General features: G+C 38.8%; 1 long non-coding RNA gene across 3 annotated transcripts in view; it reads right to left on the bottom strand.

The window, feature by feature from the left end:
* LOC118227178 overlaps positions 1-21,239 on the bottom strand; it is a 133,445-nt gene that overhangs the window by 11,635 nt on the left and 100,571 nt on the right. For all 3 annotated transcript variants that reach the window (XR_004765193.1, XR_004765192.1, XR_004765194.1), the window contains exon 4: positions 2,395-2,526. This is a non-coding gene — a long non-coding RNA (uncharacterized LOC118227178). The remainder of the gene's footprint in view (positions 1-2,394; positions 2,527-21,239) is intronic.

Here is a 21,239-nt window from a genome sequence, read left to right on the forward strand (position 1 = left end):
TGCATATTCAATTTTGTGCATTTAGGCCAAGAGCTCATATTTCCTGTACATTTATACATGATTGATTTTACCCGCTATCCCCACTCATTTTCATATGTAACCATTTATGATTTGTGTGCTTAGACTGTGGAATATGCATGTGCAAACAAGCCAAGATCATACAGTATGCATTTGCACTTTATGAATAGGCAGCCATAGGCAAACAAACCATGAACATTTAAAGTTCACATTTTCATTTTCTCTGGCACTGAGGCCAAGACCTTTAGTACTCCTCTTTCATACTGATTCCAATATTTGAAGATTAATTGTAACTTCCTTACCATTTTGGCTACAGGATCATTGTTTTTCATTGATAACTGCTCACAAATAGCATAATCAAAAAAAAAAATACATTTCTAATATAGCAACTGCACACAAGTGATATATTTTTTTATGACCTATAAGTAACTGTATGTCAGCACAAAAGCTTAGTTTTGGGAGAGTTGAAAGAAAAGTATTTCTCCACTTTTTTATTTTGGCAGATAAACATTTTCACTTGGGCTTTGTTATAAGCGTGTGTTGCTTCAGGGATGATAAGCAAGTAGGCAGATATGATTAATTATTTCCCTGACAGCTACCTGTCTGGTGGTCTTATGCTTATCTTTGCGATAATGCTTCATGGTGCCATTTTCCCAGTATTTTTAAAATTGGTGACAGAGCACAATGCTGATCAGCTAACCTCCAAAGACTGACATCATCCATACTAAGATATGAATGTTCCCCACTATATTCTATAAAACAGGCTATCTATAAAGGGACTTTTTTATGAAGTCAATGATGTGGTGGGCCAATTGATTCACAGGGACTTATCTGCTATTAAAAGATACAGGAACATGGTAGCTTTCTTAAATCCCTGTGAAATGATTTTGAATAGGTTTATAAAAAGAAAGGAATGTGGCTGTACAGTATGTCACCTTTCATATAAAAAAGTACATTGAGGTGGGAAATCCATTTCTAACCTAATCATCTTAAGTAATACCCATTTTGTTGAAGTCCTGCAGTTTAATGCTCAAATATAACCTTGGAAACTTGCAAAGCATAAATACCTGTCATTAGATATTAAGTGTGGGGGGAGGGTGGAAGGGGGGGTGGGGGGGGGTGGGGGGCTTTTCAAAATATGGAGTGACTAATTTGAAACGTGGGATGGAAATTGGTTTATATTCAAATTAAAATATGCCAGTGCAGAGAGAGATTAGTCCACAATACACATTCAAATGCTAATGCGGAACATTTGTCTAAGGAGCACTGGCCCATATTATTTGACTTTGCGTGATTGTCCCAAGTGCTAAATCATGCAGGAGATTACTGAGAGCGTTGTTTGCGAGAGTCTGTGAGAGGAATGCATTTGGATCTGGTGCTTATGCCTGTACCAGGATCAAAGTCTCAGAAAACAATCATAGAACATTTACATTCATTTTTACTATCAATATCCACTGACTATGGAGACAATGCAAGGGTATATGACTACTTTAACTAATTACAGACTGGAACAGGTGGAAACTGCTAACGGTAATGGATTTGGAGGCTCACAGCATCTGTTCCATGTTCATGTAAGGGATTACTGTAAGTACATACGGTGATTATTCAAATACAAACATGCACTGATATAAAAAAATAAGAATGAAAAAAATGTGCATTACAAGTGCACTGGGAATCACTTGAAAAATTTTAAATATATTTTTTTAAGGTAGCGAATATCAGATCATACGAGATAGAAAATTATACATGAAATGGTTTTGCTATACACCTCTTTTTATCTTCAACATCAAAGTGGCCGAGGGGCAATCTAAGGGGGAATCTAAACACTATTAATTTGGGGTGCAGGGCTTAAATAATTAATGCGATTTCTCGAGCTTCATTGGTTATGAAGTTCAGGTAAATATCAACTGTTTTGTGTCTGATTCCCTCAGTTCTGACAGCATTGTTAGGGCTTTGCCAAAGAAACCCTAATGTGCTTCTATGAGATAAGCCAGCAAAGCATAGCAATTCTTTGCTAGTGTTGGGTGTTTACAAGGTAACAAGCATGTCCTTTCAGTAACATGAATAGGCTAAGATCTGAATGGTGAGTATGTTTGGTTGTCTTGTCATACCCTTCCCAGCCACCATAACCTTTTGTTATTCCTTCTTAACATAAGTTATCCCTGTATTTGATTCAGTTTACTCTCTTATTTGCTCTGCAATTTGCTTCGTGAGTCAACACTGTGCTATCCACGCCCACACATGGAACACTGAAGCTGAAGCGTGTACACTCATCCACAAGCCAGAGACTGTTTATCACCAAACAGACCACATAACATAGTATAAATGTAGAGCCAGTGCTCATCAGAGGAAATATGCTTCTTTTACTTACGATACCTGGTAGGCTGTGGGCGCCTGATGTGCTGTCGAAAGGAGGTAATGTAGTTTTAATCCAAGGAACTCCGGCTGTCTAAATGCTGTGGACCTCAGTTCAGAGTTGGCTAGTGTCCCTGCCTGTATGGTGAGAACCTGCACAAATGGAAGTACACTTTAAAACATGATGCACCACATCTACTAAATAAAATTGTGGCAACAGATTACAAGTAATATTATTGATTAAATAACCATGTTTGGTAGTTGGAATTAGAGTTAATAATTAAATGAGACCCTTTAAAATTTTACACAAATATGAGTACATGCAAATAGAAAACACAAAATGATTAAACCAAACTAAAATACTGACATGAAAAAGAGAAACCACCAAGCTTATAAAATAGTACTAATTAAAACAGTGAAATCCTTGTCAATTGAAAATTGCTTATTTAAATTAGAATGAATTAATTCAATGCTGTCTGTTTGGAATTATTCAAATGGGATGCTTATGTACTTAACAAAAATAATTTTATTCCAAACTTTTTAAAATGATACTAACGCAGCCTAATTGCCACACAATCAAGGATTCCACAAAATTCAGTTATGTCCAATATATTTTACAAAATACATTTGAAATATCTACAGTATCTTTTTTTTTTTTTTTTACAGTGTACTTGGGAGGCCTGCCATTGGTTCACAGGAAAAAACAGTCATTACTCAGTTTTGAACAGTTCCACATTAAGTGCTATTTCAATTTTTACATTGCTTTATGTGCAGGGAACTCAGTTTTTCCACAGGTTTTTGATAATATTCAGTGAGCACTTGGATGCATTCAGGGGAAAAAAATCACACTCTTGGTGTATTAATTTGGTTTTGTAGAAATTAAGAAAGGTTCAACAGTTTGCTTATGAGTAGGAATAATTCTGTCCTTGTTTTTATATAGTTCAGAAATTTAATTTTGGTGACTGCTGAACTCAGCAAACTGTAGAAGAAAGTAACACTTGTGTTGATATGCTATTCAAAGTTAAGTACCAATATTGATTAAATCCAGGCCTCTGGCCTACTAATGTACTTACAGTTAAAAACTGCTTGGCTCTCTGTTCACCAGACCTTAAAAAATGTCCGCAGCTTAACTGAAAAATCAATTTGTCACAAAGAAACTTTGCTTTGCAGTTTTGGCGAGAACGCTAGAGTTTTTGGTGACCCAGTTATGAAGGTTCTTTTGGAACAATATGAAATTAGCCCCAACATTTTTCGCCACTTTCTCCTTGTAAAACCCCACTTTTCACTGCTGAAATTCCAGATGGCCTCCCTTGCCTGTGTCAGCAGATCAGTTTCAGCTGGTTTAGAATGCTGCAGCTGGACTGAACCCTCACCTCTTTTCGTCTCCCTTCACTGGTTTCTGTTCGTATGAAATTCAGAATCCTGGCTTTCAACAGTCAAGGGCACAGATCCTTCCTACCAGAAATCGCTCCAGAGACCTTACACCCTCTGCTTAGTACCCTTTGGACATCTGGCACCTCCCCCCTCCCCACAATGGGCATCCCAAATATTTTTTCCTATCCTCACTGCCCCCTCAACAGTGGAATGAGCTACCTGTAAATGTCAGAGCTTCAGAATCACTCATCATCTCTGGACTTAAACCCCACCTGCTCGGAGTTCACTTGAGGTCCTCAGAACCTAGCTGTACCTAGCACATAAAATCTGATAACCAACCTCTACAGGAAATTTGAAATACTGTATGTACGAAGATTCTCAATGGCAAAACCATTCTAATAGAATGCACATAGTCCCTACTGGGCCAAGTTAAACTCTGTTAGAGTTAAAAGAACTCTTACAAATTTAATTTCACTGTGAACAATTCTCTGTGCAGTTCTTACAGACCTCTGTCCAGAATTGAGAGGATGGTATTATCTTAGATTACATTGGATCACTTTTCCACATCATGTGAGGACATAACTTATAGCAATGTTTCATTATTAGGTTCTGTGTGCATTGAAATTACCTTGATATAGCTATAAACGTAAAAAGGACTGTTTTTTCTATTTATTTTCTAGTAACTTTTCAACATGAAGCTTTTTTGCACTGTTCCAGCTGTGTATTGTGTCTGAGATACACAGTGCCCTCCATAATGATTGGGACAAAGACCATTTTTATACACTTTGATTTCACCATGTAGAAATCACAGCACTTTTTATACATAGTCTCTCCCCTCCCCCCCCCCCCCCCCCCCCCCCCCCCTTCTGGTTAGGGACATATTACTGCTATGTTAATGAAAGTAGTCATGTTTAGCACTTTTCGCATATCCTTTGCATGCAGTGACTGCTCAAAGTCTGTGTCCCATAGACATCATCAGGTGCGGAGTATCCACTCTGATGATATTATGCCGGGGCTGCAGACATCATCAGTACTTGCTTGTCTCGGTGGCTAGTTGCCTTAAGTTTTCTTTTCAACATATGAAATGCATGTTCAATATGGGGTAAGGTGCCACAAATGGCAGAATGCCTGGCAAAGGAGTGCCGACAGTGCCATAAAAAGGGCATTTCGCCGCAGCCTGCCACTCCACAGGGACTATCCACACAGCAGGTCCAACATGAGTCTGAGGAAGAGGATTTATTCTTCCTTAGGGAGATAAGAATCCCCTCAGTGATAGAGTGGACAGACGCGGTGTCCATTGATGAAGAAGTGGTCGAATTTAAACTTGTCAGAGGAGCAGCAGTGATTTCCATTCTAAGAGAGATTCAAGCCTGAGTGAGAAGGAACAGTCATCAACCTACTAAAACCCTATATGGACCAGGTAACCACATCTTGGAGGTCCAGGGCAGCTTTAGCAGTACACTTTGAGCAAGAGTGCTACACAAGAGGTGTACGTTGCAGCAGGTCCTTCAACACCCCTGCTAGGCTAACCTGCAATTGAGGCACTGGACCCGGTCCACAAGTGATAGAACTTTAGGAGGATTTCCTCGCTACGTATCCAAAAATGTTCAATGGATTGGGACAGCTCAAGGAGCACAATTGAACCGGAGGCGTATGCCAGTTCATATGTCCACACCACTGCATGTGCCCATTCCTCTCAGAGGTAAAGGCCATGATGAGATAGACTGCACAGAGGACATGGGAGTCATCTCTAAAGTTGCGCAACCCACAGCATGGTTCGTAGGCATGGCCTTGGTCCCGAAGACAAACCGAAAGATCAGGGTCTGAGTTGACCTTACTCACTAGAACAAATTGGTAAAGTGGGAGCCACATATCCAGCCATTTGTGGACAATAAGCTAGTGTTACTTTCAGGGATAAAGGTTTTTTCTAAGCTTGATGCCTGTTCAGGAGGTGGATTCCTTCTGCCCATGAATTATCTCTGCTGACAACATTTATCACTCCCTTTGGCAGGTACTGCTTTAACAGGCTGCCTTTTGGGATTTCCTTGGCCAGCATTTCCCACACATAGGCTTTACTTGGGGGGGCTGCTGAAGTAAATTAACAACCACTGAAGTACAGTATATCTGGAGTTTAGACATCAGCGAATAATTAACATTTTGGTGTTTTTTCAGTGTTTAAATAATTAATCGATCAACATTGCTTCGATTATTTGAATAGTCTTAATTCTGTAGATAAACTTTATTTCTGTCCAATGTGTGTACTAGTTTCGTACAAGTGTACAAGCTGTAGTTTTTAAAAGGCAGCCACTCAACAAAGTTCATGCAGAAATAAGCATCAGAATAAGTACAATGGCCATAATTCATTGCGCCTAAAGACACAGGTAACACGACAGTTTGGAAACACGCAGAACCCAGTACTCACATGACACAAACGACACGACTGCATGAATGTACTCAACAACATATATATAGCCGCTTTACTAGGTACACCGTGACACCCGGTGTGGTCTTCTGCTGCTGTAGCCCATCTGCTTCAAGGTTCGACGTGTTGTGCGTTCAGAGATGCTCTTCTGCATACCTCGGTTGTAACGAGTAGTTATTTGAGTTACTGTTGCCTTTCTATCAGCTCAAACCAGTCTGGCCATTCTCCTCTGACCTCTGCCATCAACAAGGCATTTTCACCCAGAGAATTGCCGCTCACTGGATATTTTTTCTTTTTCGGACCATTCTCTGTAAACCCTAGAGATGGTTGTGCCTGAAAATCCCAGTAGATCAGCAGTTTCTGAAATACTCAAACCAGCCCGTCTGGCACCAACAACCATCCCACGTTCAAAGTCACTTAAATCACCTTTCTTCCCCATTCTGATGCTTGCTTTGAACTTCAGCAGATCGTCTTGACCATGTCTACACACCTAAATGCATTGAGTTGCTGCCACGTGATTGGCTGATTAGATATTTGTGTTAACGAGCAGTTGAACAGGTGCACCTAATGAAGTGGCCGGTGAGTGTATATATTCCATAACAACACTTCTAACAAACTGGTAGTTTTTACTCTGCAGAATGTCATATCTGCCTCGAAATTGGTCAAATGATTTTGTCAATGTTATTAGTTGGTAACGTGGTAACTTGGTAACATGTCTCATGAGGAACACTGAAAACAGAAGGTTGGTCATGTTAATTGACAATGGCTGGCTGGCTGCCTGCCTGCCTGCCTGCCCATTGGAAAATCTCATTACTTCCACAGCCAATAGAGTATGATAAGGGAGATAAATTATAAAGTCAACAAATGAAAAATTAAATATACATACCTAAAATTTACCTATATATTTTTGAAGACCAAAGTGATAATAATTTATGTAAGTGATTTTTTGTAATATGCAATCACAACATTGAAAATTGTAAAGCTTTTTTTTCTTCTTTTTTTTTTTAAAGGTGGCGTTTAACATTAAAACAAAAAACATTCAATAAGCATTTCAACTGTCATGATTTCAGGGTACATTCATAATTTTTAAAAACAAAACAATAAACCACAATAAATCGATTATTTTTCAAAACCGAATCTTAATTGAACTGAATTCAAAAAAGACTAATCACTCAGCACTGTCAGAAACCCATTCTACAATTTACATTTTTTTATCCATCCCAGAAAATGACACTATCCTTGACTGATTAACCAGTGGACAATCTCCCCTCACTCCACCCCTCCCATCCCTGTTAATTCTGCTTGCGCAAGGAGGTGATGCACAGAATTGTGCAAGCTCTGCAGAGTTGCCAAATCTGCTTATATTATGTGACTTTGGGCTTGTAATTTATCCAAAGTCACTTAAAAAAATTATTAATATGGTTCAAGGTTACCAGCTAGTTTTTTAATTTACTTTAGCTATTAATAAGCAAATTTAGCTATTAATTTAGCTCAGGGGTTGGAGGTGTTAAGTGTTACAAGGTGAAATTCAGAAAATATTGAAAGAAGTAAATAAGTGTTAAAGATGACACACAGACTACTTGCTTTTTCAATATCTGTTTAGTATATGTCAAATATTGAATATATTTATTTTAATTAATTTATTGTAGTATATGTAATGGAGCAATTTTGCGCTGATGGTTCACAAACCACAACCACTCTAAAGCACAAAAGCAACAAAGAAGTTTTTCACCAAAAACTGGAAAATTCTTGACAGCCCAAATCATTCAACTGACCTGAATCCAATTGAACATGCGTTTCTTAAGCTGAAGAGAAAATTTAAGGCAACAAGCCCAAAACAAGCAGGAGCTGAAGATGGGTCCAGTACAAGCCTGGCAGAGCATCACCAGAGAAGATACTCAGCAACTTGTGATATCATTGCATGCAAAGGATATGCAACAAAATACTAAGGATGGCTACTTTGATTTAATTAACATTAATATGTCCGAAATAGTATGGTGCCCGGAAATGAAGGTCTGGGGGGGTGTTGTTTAAAAAAAGTGCTGTAATTTATGCATGGTGAAACCAAAGTGTATATAAATACCCTAAAAAATAACCACATGTGAATTGATTACAAATCTAAAACTGTAGAGTACAGAGCCAAATCTAATTTTTTGCCTTTGTCCCAAACATTATGGAGCTCACTATATACATACAATAGGATGAAACTCCGCAGCAACAGTTTGTCTTGGAAGGGAATACTAGGGAATACAAGTGTGTTCTGTCTATGAGTTCTGTTCCAGTGGCTGCCCTGTGCTGCTGTCCTTGGTGCTGAACATAAGCGTAGAAGGGGCTGGTCACGTTTAGCTGTAGTATGCATATTTGGTATTCTCCATTACCCACACTAAGAGATTACAGACCATGTAAAACACAAAGCAGGCTATTGCGGGAACATTTGATACCTGGTAGAAAACCCGAGTCAGTCAAGGAGCCTGCATCAAATGAAAATCAGTTCCACTTTGAGCAAAAACATAGAATTTCAATAAGCCTTTGCATTTGTAAATTGTCTCCGTAAAAAAATCCATCTCCTTATCCTACAGTGCAGAAAGAGAAAAAATGGCTTAAGTCATTAAATTGAAATTTAAGTCAATATCAGCAATCCTGCAGATAACCAAGCTAATGAAGTTTGAGATAAGTAATTTCCAATTTGGCTACGGCCACTATCTGGTGAGATAAGTTCTTAATAGAAGCCTTCAGAAATATTTCTCCATCTTGTGTGTAATGTGTGGCCCTGTAGCCTCTATCAGGGATATAAGCATGTTTTAAACCATGTTTTTAAAACATATTTGCTGTTACTGCTGTTTTAGTCTGAAGGCCACCTACATTTTAAACCAGCTGCTTCTGTATATTTAGCAAAAATGTAAAAAATGAAGCCCAGTTTTATTCACACCAGAGAATCGTTTTTTGTTTACTGCACACTTATGTATTCTTTCACAGTATCAAGTCAACTCTCATGACCGGTCAATTTCACATGCCTGTTTCTGTCTTCATGGAATTGTACGTCTTTGTGTCTGAGTTGGCAACTGGGTACGTTGGGCCAAGCTATGTGTGCAAGTAAGTGTATGTACATATGTGAGCCTATGGCAAGATTAAATATGAAGGAATCCTCATGTCTGGGCTTCTTTGTAAGATAAGGACAGCTTACAGGTGTGAATTAAGCTCTCCCACTGCCTGGGTCTCCTTCTCCTCCATCATGTCACCGCTGCCTCGACAGCCTCCATGACACCAGCCCGCCCACGTACATTCCCCCCGTCTGATGGATGTGCGGGAGGTCTGTGTGTAATTAGAATTAATGTTGAACGTGAAATAAGGAAATGAGGCATTATAGCTGGAATCAGCTATTCGTTTTAATTTTATGCATCAGTTGTCAAATTTCACGGGCCATAATAGATAGACCAGATTTCTGTTCACCGCTGCCTGTACTGACAAGACTGTTCCATTTCTGTGTGGTTCAGAATCGCTACCCAGAAAGTGCAGAATGTCAGTGTGGAAGAGAGGTGGATGATGAAGGTTTAACTGTTAATTTAGCAGCAAATCAGGGACTGTGACATTCACAAACCAAGGCAAGCCCATGTGAGGCTGCTTATAAAAGAGAATATTCTTTTCACTATTGGCCATGCATTTTAAGGAAAGGTGTGACTGATGCCCATTAGAATGAACTGGAGTTAAGGCTCGGGGCCACAAAAAGACAGCAAACATTAAAAACACATTAGCAGATTTTGTGATTCATGTCTTATTGCAGAATCCTCTATACACCACAAGTATTAACATAGAAAGTACAATTCCTAAGGTGCCATTCCATCAGTATCATGGCAGAATAATTGCATGCTCCTGTAATGCAAAACAACAGTATAATCCTATACAGGTACGCGGCAATGTACCTCACACATCTCAGAAGTCATGATGTCTTCATTAAAGTGCTATAGCATCTGAGGACAATTGTAATTTGTATGGAAATTACATTGTTTTTTTTAATGGCTAACTTCAAAGGGCTCATGAACTGCAAACATATTGCATGTGTTAATAATTAAATTTACATTTAAGTCTCTGGAGTTCACACAGACTGCAGAATGGAATGCGTCTGCATTATTAAACCATTACTGAAACAGACTTTGATTCACTGTCATTGATATCATATTGCCTTTTTGATATCTACAAGGCACACAAGTATGCCAAGTCCCAGGGATATTTGCTTTGAAATTCCACTGCTGCCACCACATTATCTAATAGATGCACTTCACCAATTTACACAGTTTTGCTGGGAATCATAACAGTTGGGACTGGATGGCCCATTGCATGCTGTGCCACAAGGAATCCTTTTGTAACAGCACTAAGTCAATAGCCATAACTCTCAATTTAAGTTTCAATCTAGTGAAAATGTATTCCATGGTCAGTGATGTATTAGAATATTTTGAGGTTCAATTTAGAAAACAAAAAACAAATAATAGCATGTGAGATGTATAAGACCTAAAAAACCAATTCTTAATTTTTTTCTTTCTTTATCAATCTATTTTTCATGGCAAACTGATGGCATTTGAAACCATGAAGAATCTACAGTGTATCATGCATCAACATTTTCTCTCTCATCCTCCACGGGAATTTTCTGAGAGAGGGCTTATATATTTTCATGAACTATGAAAATTGAAATTCCATTATTCAGGGAGTGCCCCCCCTCAGAATAGTAATTATCTAAACTGGTTGTGTGCCAATTGAAGTGTCCCTTTGGTTTACTGCTATGTTAGCAAAGAGAGCCCTTATAAATTGCTATCAGCAGGCACTGGTAGCAAGAAATTTCAATGCCACAGGGCTTGAATTTCAATTTCTTGGATTCCTGAGGCCTCATTCATCAAGTGTTCATATGCACAAAATTGTATCACAGATATCTACTTAGGTTCAGTCTTACGTTGAAAATGGGATTTATTACAGATAAATAAATAAATAAATAACACACCAACTTTGCTTTTAGGCCGGTATATTTCAGGGCATGGTTGTAACTATGTGCACAATATGGTCGAGTGTTAGGGGAGGGGGAGAGGATATCTACTAGGTAATTAGATACTGAACAAATGCTCAACAAATAAAACTATAACATGGAAAATTATGCCAATTGCCATTTTGAGATGGTGTGGGTTTTGATCAATTAATTTGGATAACATTATTCATGAGCCACTTAATAGGAAGTGGACATTTTCCCCGGCAGGTGCAGTGAGTACCCATGGAGCACAGAGTCTAGACTGGCTTTCTGTACGTTCTGTGGAGGGCCCTACTGCTGTGGTGCTACTATGCAGCTCGACATCTAGAGCAGTTTGGGCAACCATGGAAGCTGACGCTGACGGCACTGTGAAGGATTGACTATACATGTCCATTACAATGATGCATTAATGTGTCCTGCATTTTTTAAGGCTGTTAAAACACTTTTGTTTAATGTTTGAAGATTAAGGCTAGTTTGACGTCCCAGCGGCGCTTCAACGTTCAACTTCAGACGAAAGTACGCCATCGGCCCCAAGGATGACACCTGTTTTGAGAACAGGCAAATCAATGGGGCCATGGTCCATGGGAATCAAGTGAAGTGCACTCAGTCAGCTGACCATTGCAGTCAAAATACTTTTCAGTGTACTCCAATATAGTCCAACTTCATTTGTTAAATTCAATGCTAAAATACCACTCACAAGTTTGTCTGTAAATGTTCTTTTTACACCTTATATCCACCTAAACCACTACAAGGAAACAATACAACTTCAGCAGTTAGCTATGCATAAATATATCCTTAAAATTACCAGGTTTATACATAATGATAAATGAAGCTCCTTGGCTGGAAGTTCTGAAGGGAAGCAAAATGTATATATTAATTCATAACAGAACCTCTAAAGGGGTTCAAAGTACACATTTTGGTTTAGTTTGCATATTATCAATATCATCACATTTTGTTAAGTTTTAAATTGCTTCTCTTGATAAGTGTCATCATCCTCAATATGCTATCACAGGAGTTGTCGCATTTAGATGTTTGTTTTTTTTCAGGAATGGAAGTTGTGCATACTGCATTTGTAAGCCAGGGATCTAGGCTGTGAGTTTCATATGTCTTTATGTACTCCAGGAAAGAATTCTGAATTATAGGCTGATTGGAATTGAATTGTATATGTTGTTAAATTCAGAGGTCTCCGTTTCACATGACAATGAATGGAACAATTATTGTAAATTAGGAACTACAAGCTGTAGTTAATTAATATTGAGAGTGTTAATAAGTGTGGTTCATTTTCATGGCATTATGAAACACTGTAATGAATTAGCCTAGGTGTTACATGCCATTTGTGCCTATGTGTAGTTAAGTTAATTGTACCAGTGATTATTTGGATAAAAAATGTGGAACGCATCATTTAATTGTAAATACATTAATATTAATAAAGGTATTGTGTTTCACACTAATTAATTATTAAACTAATGATGAATTAATTCAGATTTGATTCATCTAGATGTTTTGTGTTTTTTTTTTTGTCAAAATTTATGTGATTATTCCAGTAGAGAAATGTTGCATGAGATTGGAATCTTCATGCAAACTATCATTTTACATTTAAAGTCCTATGCTAACATTTTTATTGTAGATACTGAGAACCTCAGAATTCCTATTTATGACAGCAAAGATCAACTATATTGTTTGCTTTCCAAGAAACGTCTTTGATCCAAGCTGTATCACAGTATGTGAGCTAACTAATGCAATAAATCAATTACTGAAGCATGTAATTAAGTATTTCTATTAGAAATTTTCTTATTACTGTACTGCAGTCACAACTAGCTTTGCTTTCTGAAAATCATTCAAATCATCTTTATTGAGAGCAAAAAGGCCTTTCCTTGTCAGTGTAACAAGAGTGGTTACAACCAAAACTCACTACAAACACGAGTTGACAAGAGCAAAATGTGTTCCAAATTTACACAACGTTAACAAAATGCCTTTAAAAAAGAAACATGTACAAATACAGTATGTATAAAAATTAAACAACTGCCAATGCAAAAGCATACCTTGGATCCATACAAAATATTTTAAGGGTAGTTTATAGAGATGTGATTTTCCTCAAAACAGCACTATTTGCTTTTCATTCACACAGGGCTATGTATGTAGGTGGGAGATATAAACGATGATCTCTGAGATTATCTACATTATTCAATTTGGAAACAGTGTGAAATAGTGGTCAGAACTCATAGTGAGTACAAAGTCTCTGTTAGGAAATGCTGATGCATAGCTTAGACCTAGGAAGTTACTTTGATTGGTGTGATATGTATTGTAACTGGTTCTATAAACAAGCTTAAGTACAGTACAAATGACTGGGCAAGTTTTCATGTGCCCCATACTCTTACCTTTAAGGTGTAATTTAATAAAATATAGTATGCATAAAGATTTCCCCATCAGAAAAATTTGTCTGGAAGATGTAAATTGCCTGTGGCATCTGGGGAATTAGAATCGACTGATTTACTCCAATCAACATTTGGAAATACATTCCCCTCAAGATAAATTAAAATAGCATCATTCCAATGCATAATACATATATGGTAGAAAACTGGACTGTCCCAGTGAATTGCGGACATGTCGAAAACCTAAGTGTATATTTCCACAGACATTTCCACAGCTAGACGTTTCCACAGGGCCACAAAACAGTGTTTTATTGTAATCCCAAAATCTGTGCTTTAAGCCTGATAGCTGTAGTATCCATCAGAGGACAAGCTGAAATCCATGATAAAGCACCTTGCACACTTCCCATCTACAAAGTGTAATGCACAGTCTTCAGGACTAATTTGCTGGGAAAATGGAAATTAATTTGAATTAGTCCAGGTGGGACTGAATCCTGGAGTCCTAGGAGAGGTAAGAGTAAAGCAAGAGAGAGGCCCATTAATTCTGCACATCCTGAATTTCCCTCAGATGGGGGAGACGACAAGATTCATGATGGTACTTAAATCTTCTCTCCGAAAAGTTAGCCTGGCAATATAGTCAGCTCTCAACTCAAATGTCCTGTTTTTTTTCTTATTTTTTCAAGAACAATTACTGTCTGAAAATAGAAGACCTACTTCCCCGTTCTGTCAAGGTCTTTTTCTCTCTCCACAAAAGAATGTTGCCTCCCTAAACATGATTAGATATGATATAAAAACACCTTCCATTTGGAAGAAAATTGACAGCCATTAATGCACCACCTAGTCAAGTCATTATGAAGTACTCAAAACAAAATCAATAGTCTTACTGTATGTCCCCAGAATGGTCTGAATACATTCCTGAATGGAATTTTATGTGTCTGCAATGGCATTTAATAATTGAAAATTGCAAACAGAGATGCGCTCATGGCCATGGTGGCATTTCAAAGTCAAATGCAAGAAATTTCTTAATTATTTTCTTCATAAAGAGAAGAAGTGGAGTTCCTATACAGGGTAAGACATGTGTTGAAATGAAAAACTGTTAGACAAAGGTTAAAATCGGTGGAAGTTAAACATCACAGAGGCTTTGCTTGCTGTGTTGGAGAAGTCAGTATGTTTGTTTAAACTGCAATTTATAATTAACAGCCAACACGTTTAGAGTGGGAATCACACTGCTCAGACTAAATATGCAGAGCTAATCAGATTGTGAAACCCCCAGGCTATTTGGTGTGTGTGTGTCAGCTATAAAAGAGGTCTGACAATCAGAACTTTGATATGCAAGATTCCAAAGCAACTAGAGGCAAAAGATAAAAATTCAGTGCCTGAATTGCAGGTGAATTAACCCTAATACACACTGCTAAATAAAACCAAGAGTGATCGTGAGAATGAAGTTAAACACCTTCCATGACCTCCACAATCTATCAGATCTAAACATCATTAAGCCTTCATGGGGAGTCCTGGCATGCAGAGTATATAGTACATTTCCTCCTTCATCACTCTGAGAAGAAAATTTCCTTCTTGAAGAATTGCCCTGTATCCAACTACACACAGTTCAGAACCTGTTATGACAGCATTCCAAGGATTTATGCTGTTCTGAAGGCAAAGGATGGCCCTACTACTTATCAGTTAATTGATATTCTTATATTGTTTGTTGCTTCCATTATTTTGTCCAACCCCTGTGTGTATGTGCAATACATTTCCAAAAGTATGTGGACACTCCATATTGCAATCTCCATTGACACATCGGTAGTAGAATGGGTCGTACTGAAGATCTCAGTGACTTTCAACATGGCACTGTCATAGGATGCAAGTCAGTTAGCAAAATGTCTGCCCTGCTAAAGCTGCCCCAGTCAACTGTAAGTGCCATGATTGTCAAGTGAAAATGTCTAGGCGCAATAACAGCTCAGCCACAAAGCGGTAGGCCACAGAGGGATGGGACAGCGAAGTGCTGAAGCACGTAGCACGTAAAAATCATCTGTCCTCAGTTGCAACACTCACTACAGAGTTCCAAACTACCTTTGGAAACAATGTCAGCATAAGAACTGTTCGTCAAGAGCTTCATGAAATGGATTTCCATGGCCGAGCAGCCGTGCACAAGCCTAAGATCACCATGTGCAATGCTAAGCATCGGTGAGAGTGTAGTAAAGCACACTGCCATTGGACTCTGGAGCAGTGGAAAAGCGTTCTCTGGAGTGATGAATCATGCTTAACTATCCGGCAGTTTGACAGACAAATCTGGATTTGGCGGAATGGATAGTACCAACTGGACTGGCTCGAATAGTGCAAACTGTAAAGTTTGGTCGAGGAGGAATAATGGTCTGGGGCTGTTTTTCATGGTTTGGGTTCAGCCTCTTGCTTCCAGTGAAGAGAAACCTTAATGCTACAGCATACATACATATTCTAGAGAACTATGTGCTTCCAACTTTGTGGCAACAGTTTAGGGAAGGCTCTTTCCTTTTGCAGCATGACAGTGCCCCCATGCACAAAGCAAGTTCCATAATAAAATGGTTTGCAGAGTTTGGTGGGGAAGAACTTGACTGGTCTGCACAGAGCCTAGACCTCTACCCCATCAAACACCTTTGGGAAGAATTGGAATACTGATTGGGAGCCAGGCCTTATGCCCAACATCAGTGCCCAACCTCACCAATGCTAATGCTCTTAAGGCTGAATTGAAGCGAATCCTCGCAGCCATGTTCCAACTCCTAGAAAGACTTTCCAGAAGAGTAGAGGCCATTACAGCATCAAAGGGGGGCCCAACTCCATATCTCATGGTTTTGGAATAAAAGGTTCAAGCAGTACATATGTGTGTGATGTTCAGGTGTCCACATATTTTTGGAAATGTAATGTATGTATGTATGTATGTACTATGCAACTGATGTTCTTATCATTAGAGTTCCTTACTGTACTGGGTATGGAGGACGAGATTTGAAATCTTCACACCTATGGCACAAACAGAAACTGCAGGAACAGTAGAAACAGTACAGTACAACTTGGAGTTACTGTATAAGTGTGAATGCACAATTAGCCTGTTGAGTATAAATTATCTAGAGTCTGCTAAAGGTGGTGCATAAACACAACCATCTTAAAATGAAGATACAAACTGTTAGCCATGACCCCTGCTCCTCTTACATGATCAGCCAAAATATTTACAGGAGCTGTAAATATTTAATAATAATAAAAGGCAAATGCTGTAGCAGCAGAGTGGCTTGTGACAAAAATCAATTTCTGCCTCAGAATCAGTCAGGATTTTCACATCAAACTTGAGTAAAGACTGGATCGTTTTGTCTGACAAGACTTTGGAGTTTTGTTTTTGTTTTTTTCTAAAAAAAAAAAAGAAAAGAAAAGAAAAAGAAAACCACACTCCAAGTTCTTGATCTTCTGAATCAAAGTGAGGCTCAAGTCTCTGGCCCTGACGAGAAATGGGGAATTTGTGCTTTCTTTGTGGAACCAGAGCCACTTGGTGCAGCCCACAGCTATAAAGCTTATGCCGGAGCAAAGCTGTGGTCCTGCAGGGGCGCTTCTGCCCAGGCTGTTACCCAGCCAGGGGGAACTCACACCACTGGCCATTAGCCCATGAAATAAGTTGTTTCATGCCGCTGTGTTTGCAATGAAGTGCCATAATTTTTAATTTTGGGCTCCAGCGGCTTGAGCTTTGTTCTGCGAACTGCTCTCAAATCCTCCTCTGGTAGACTGAAGCTGCTTCATACGGTTTGCACCTGTGTAAAAAAAAAAAAAAATCCCTCCCTGCCTCCTGTGTTTAAAATACATTAAATCTAATGAGCCCTTATTCATGCACTTAATCTTGTTTTTACTTTACATTTAAACAATGGTAATGAGTGTATTGTCGGTTTTATTCCTCTTAAATCCTTGTAATCTGGATAATTAGATACAGTATGTCTGCATTTATTTTGTCACACATTATTTAACATGCACATTCTTTTTTGCAAATAAGAACACTACACACTAACAGATACTCATCTTGTTCAATGCAAGGAGAAGGCTAACACTCGCACATAATGAAATGCTAATGGCCTGAGTTAAGAGACCAAGGTTAGGCACCCAAGTAAGTTTTTGTGCTGAAATTCTGATGATTCCTCAAAGACAACTGTCAGTCATATTCTAAAATATTTTCTTTCGAAGGAACAAAAAGTTTTACACTTTCCTGCCTAATTGAAAAAGCTAAGGAATTCAAAATATTGGAATAGTAGCAACTTAAGTCAAACATTGATGCGCCAGTCAGTCGCCTGTGCTCTCACAGTCCATACCTTTCAAAAATCCATTACAGGAAAATGGTACTACTCACTTGGGAAATATAAGTGGAGCCCACCAGTTAGACAGCTTAAGGAGAAAAAAAGAAATCCTTCACTAAAGAGTACAGAAAGCATGTTAGGCATGTTCATCTGATCAGAACTCCTAAGAGTATATAAATACAAGACATATATCTCAGTTTGTGAAAGGCCTGCAAAGCTATGCTCTTACTTTCATCAAAACCATTAATGTGAGTGTCACTTTTTGAAAAAATGCTATGCTATTAACCTAGATTAAATGTCCTATGCTTGTTCACTCATTGTTAGATAGCTGTAGAAAGATGCAGCATTTATTGTGCTGAAATTAATGTAAACCCTAGATAGAAATGGTCTTAATTGTGGGGTTTTAAGAGGTGGAGTTTGCTCCTGGAATTAGGAATATTCAGTCCCTTAAATTTCCCCATTTCCATTAAAAACATGACATGACACTGCTGCAGGTGTGTCCACTGCACTGTGCAGGGTGATGACCACACGAAAGCAGAAATGGACTGTGAAATATTACTGTCTGTCATTCACTGTGAGTGATGGCTTGAAAACAAAGTAGACATGGAAGTAAAGCAAAAACAAAGGGTTAATGAATGAGGAACAAAAATCAGACTAGAATGCCAAGCAAAACACAGGAGGCTCACTTTGAGCACAACAAAGCCCCATGACACAGCATCTATCTCACTCCAAAGGCCCAGCAGGCCGTGCCTTTTAACAGGCCTTATTAACCGAATGAACAACAGCTGGGCTGATTACCAATCAACATCAGTTGTGCATGCCTGTAGGCAAGGCCCCCTCTGCTCATGTTCCTAAAGGCCCCCCTAGGCTTTGGTAATGGTGTATGCTAAACTATGCCACAAACGCATCTGATTTTATGGTTGATAATGAAAGCCTATAAATGTATTATTGCATTTTCATACACCTGGCCAAACTCTGGATTATGTCTCTTTTGCAAGCACCCTTTTTTGTGAAAACAAGGACAAAACACATCTAAATTACAAAATAATGACAAATAATTAATCCTGTTTAGCAATTCACGAGTGGTTTAGTCTTTGAAAGCATTTATCTTTTTAAATAGACTAAATTGAACATTCCATCCTGCTATTCCTGTCCTAAGGCAGATATTTTTCTTCATTGACAAATGAGTGGTTGGGCCTATATCGCTCATGTCAAAAGAATTATTTACCACTCTCCTGTTAATTATGCCATGCATACCTTAACTTGGCTCAGTAAAGCATACAGGATTTTTGAGTTTTGGCACTGATAGTTATCTCTAGGACTGCAGACATCATGCCTGACATGGTTAAAGTTTTTCATTGAAATGGAACAATGGAATCATGTTAATTGTGGCCTGCACCTGCTCCTGCATCCATTGCTTTTGCTTGTCTTCAGACTAAAGCTTCATGGGTGAGATAGTCATTGGCAAACTGAACACATCACTTGCCAAATGGAAGAAAACTGCTTCCCAGATTGCCTTAGCTTTACACCATCTCCTCTTGCCTGCAGTAATGTAATACCATCAAGAAAATGGCCACTATTAGGAAAACAGTATTAAGATAATCATATAAGAAAAACAGCAGCGCCCTTCCCCTCCCCCACCAGGAAAAAAAGTTAAGCTCTTCTGAAACTTTGTGAGGCAAAGGACACATTGTAGGAGATTCTGTGTGTCAGGAAGTTGAGTTACACAAGCTTCCAAGTGAGGGAGTCTTGAGGCCCAGATCCATAGGGTATTTGTGGATTTTCAAGCATATTAAGTAATGCTGTCTCTCAAAGAAGCCATAGCTTTTCATTTGCAGTGGGCATGAAGACCGGATTTAACACTGAGTGGATTTAAGATGGCTGCAGTGAGCTGTTGTTCCAGTCCTCATTGCTAAGTATATAAAAGCTTTCAGGGTTTGTACATATTTTGAGTGGACAGCACTACAACTTTATTATTAATAGGCCTATGTAAGAATCACTCTAATTATGCATGTAGTAAAGCCTATAGAACTCCTGAATCTCTCTCTCAGTGAGACACACACAAAAGCACCAGCCGTGGATAAACTTACCTTTTTATCTCTATCCACTAAATGTACAGTAAATGGATTTATTACTGGTCCTCCCATGTGTGTGGAGCTCTGATACTAGCTAAGGCACAAATTAGACCTGGTGCTCTCACTCGCCATGGTGTTTGCACTTCTTTTTTTCCTGGTTAACGCCACCTTTTCGATCCTGGGTCAGAAGCTCATTTTAGCCCATTTTAGTCAGTGATCAAAGTGTGGAGCTGGGAGAGGAAGGTAGTATGTGTGTGTCGGTGCATGTGCACACGAGTGCTGGCATCTGTGCATGCATTTATGTGTGTGTGTGTGTGCCTGCCCATACATGCATGCGTGTGAGTGCGTGTGTGTTGGGGATAACATGCTTTACTGCCCCATGTTATTCAGCCTTCCCAATCTGCCAGATGTCCCCATTGTGTCAGATATGCCTTCAACCTCTTTCTATTTTTAGTGGGAGCTTGGAGGACTGAGTCTAAATACCATTAATGTTATAATTTACCTCACATTTATTGAAGAGTGCTGATGTCACTGATGTCTCAGTTAATTTGCCAAATTATGGATGTATTGTTGTGAGGTTGTTGTTCTGACCTCAGACATCAGAGTAAGTAGATGATGCAATTGATTTCCAGGCCACAAATACCTGCAAAGCAGCCTTTATCATCTTTTTTTTAGGTACACTCTGTGTGAACTCTCTAGATTGAAAGTTAAATTGTCCAGTACAAGAGATTTTGGAGATTACACGTTTAAATCTTCCAGTCGCTCTTCTATTATAATTTTAAGCAAAGTATTTAATCTTCAAGTCAAGAAATATGCAGGTGGTATGACAGTATTTGAAGAGTTAGCTCACAGGCCCTAAGTCCCTGCGATATCACTGCTTGAATGCTTGGCATTTAAAGCATTTGCTCACTGGCCCTACATCACTGGTGAGGTGCGAAATATTGCACACCTGCAAACTGAATCTCAGTGTTTGTTGAGCTTGGAAGCTCCCGTCCAACAAAATGTGAGCTCGACGTGGAGAGTTGCGCAGCAACTTCTTCAGTTCAAAGAAATCATTCCTTCGATAGCTGATGGCCATGCCTGACAACTGAAGTGATTGTCCTGGAACAGGGGGGTAACGGACAGGGCTCTTTACTGTAGAGAGGAGACGGGATAATAAAGGGACTTTTGACTTTTTACTCATATTGTTTATTTTATGAAGCTTTATTTGCTTTTCTCAATAAAGACTGGATCATTTTGGAGCGTGCTATATGTACATATATGTGTGTATGTGTGTGTGTGTGTGTGATAATCTGTTCCCATGAAAAAAAA

The sequence above is a fragment of the Anguilla anguilla genome, chromosome 5 (genome assembly GCF_013347855.1).
Source record: "Anguilla anguilla isolate fAngAng1 chromosome 5, fAngAng1.pri, whole genome shotgun sequence".
Taxonomy (NCBI): domain Eukaryota; kingdom Metazoa; phylum Chordata; class Actinopteri; order Anguilliformes; family Anguillidae; genus Anguilla; species Anguilla anguilla.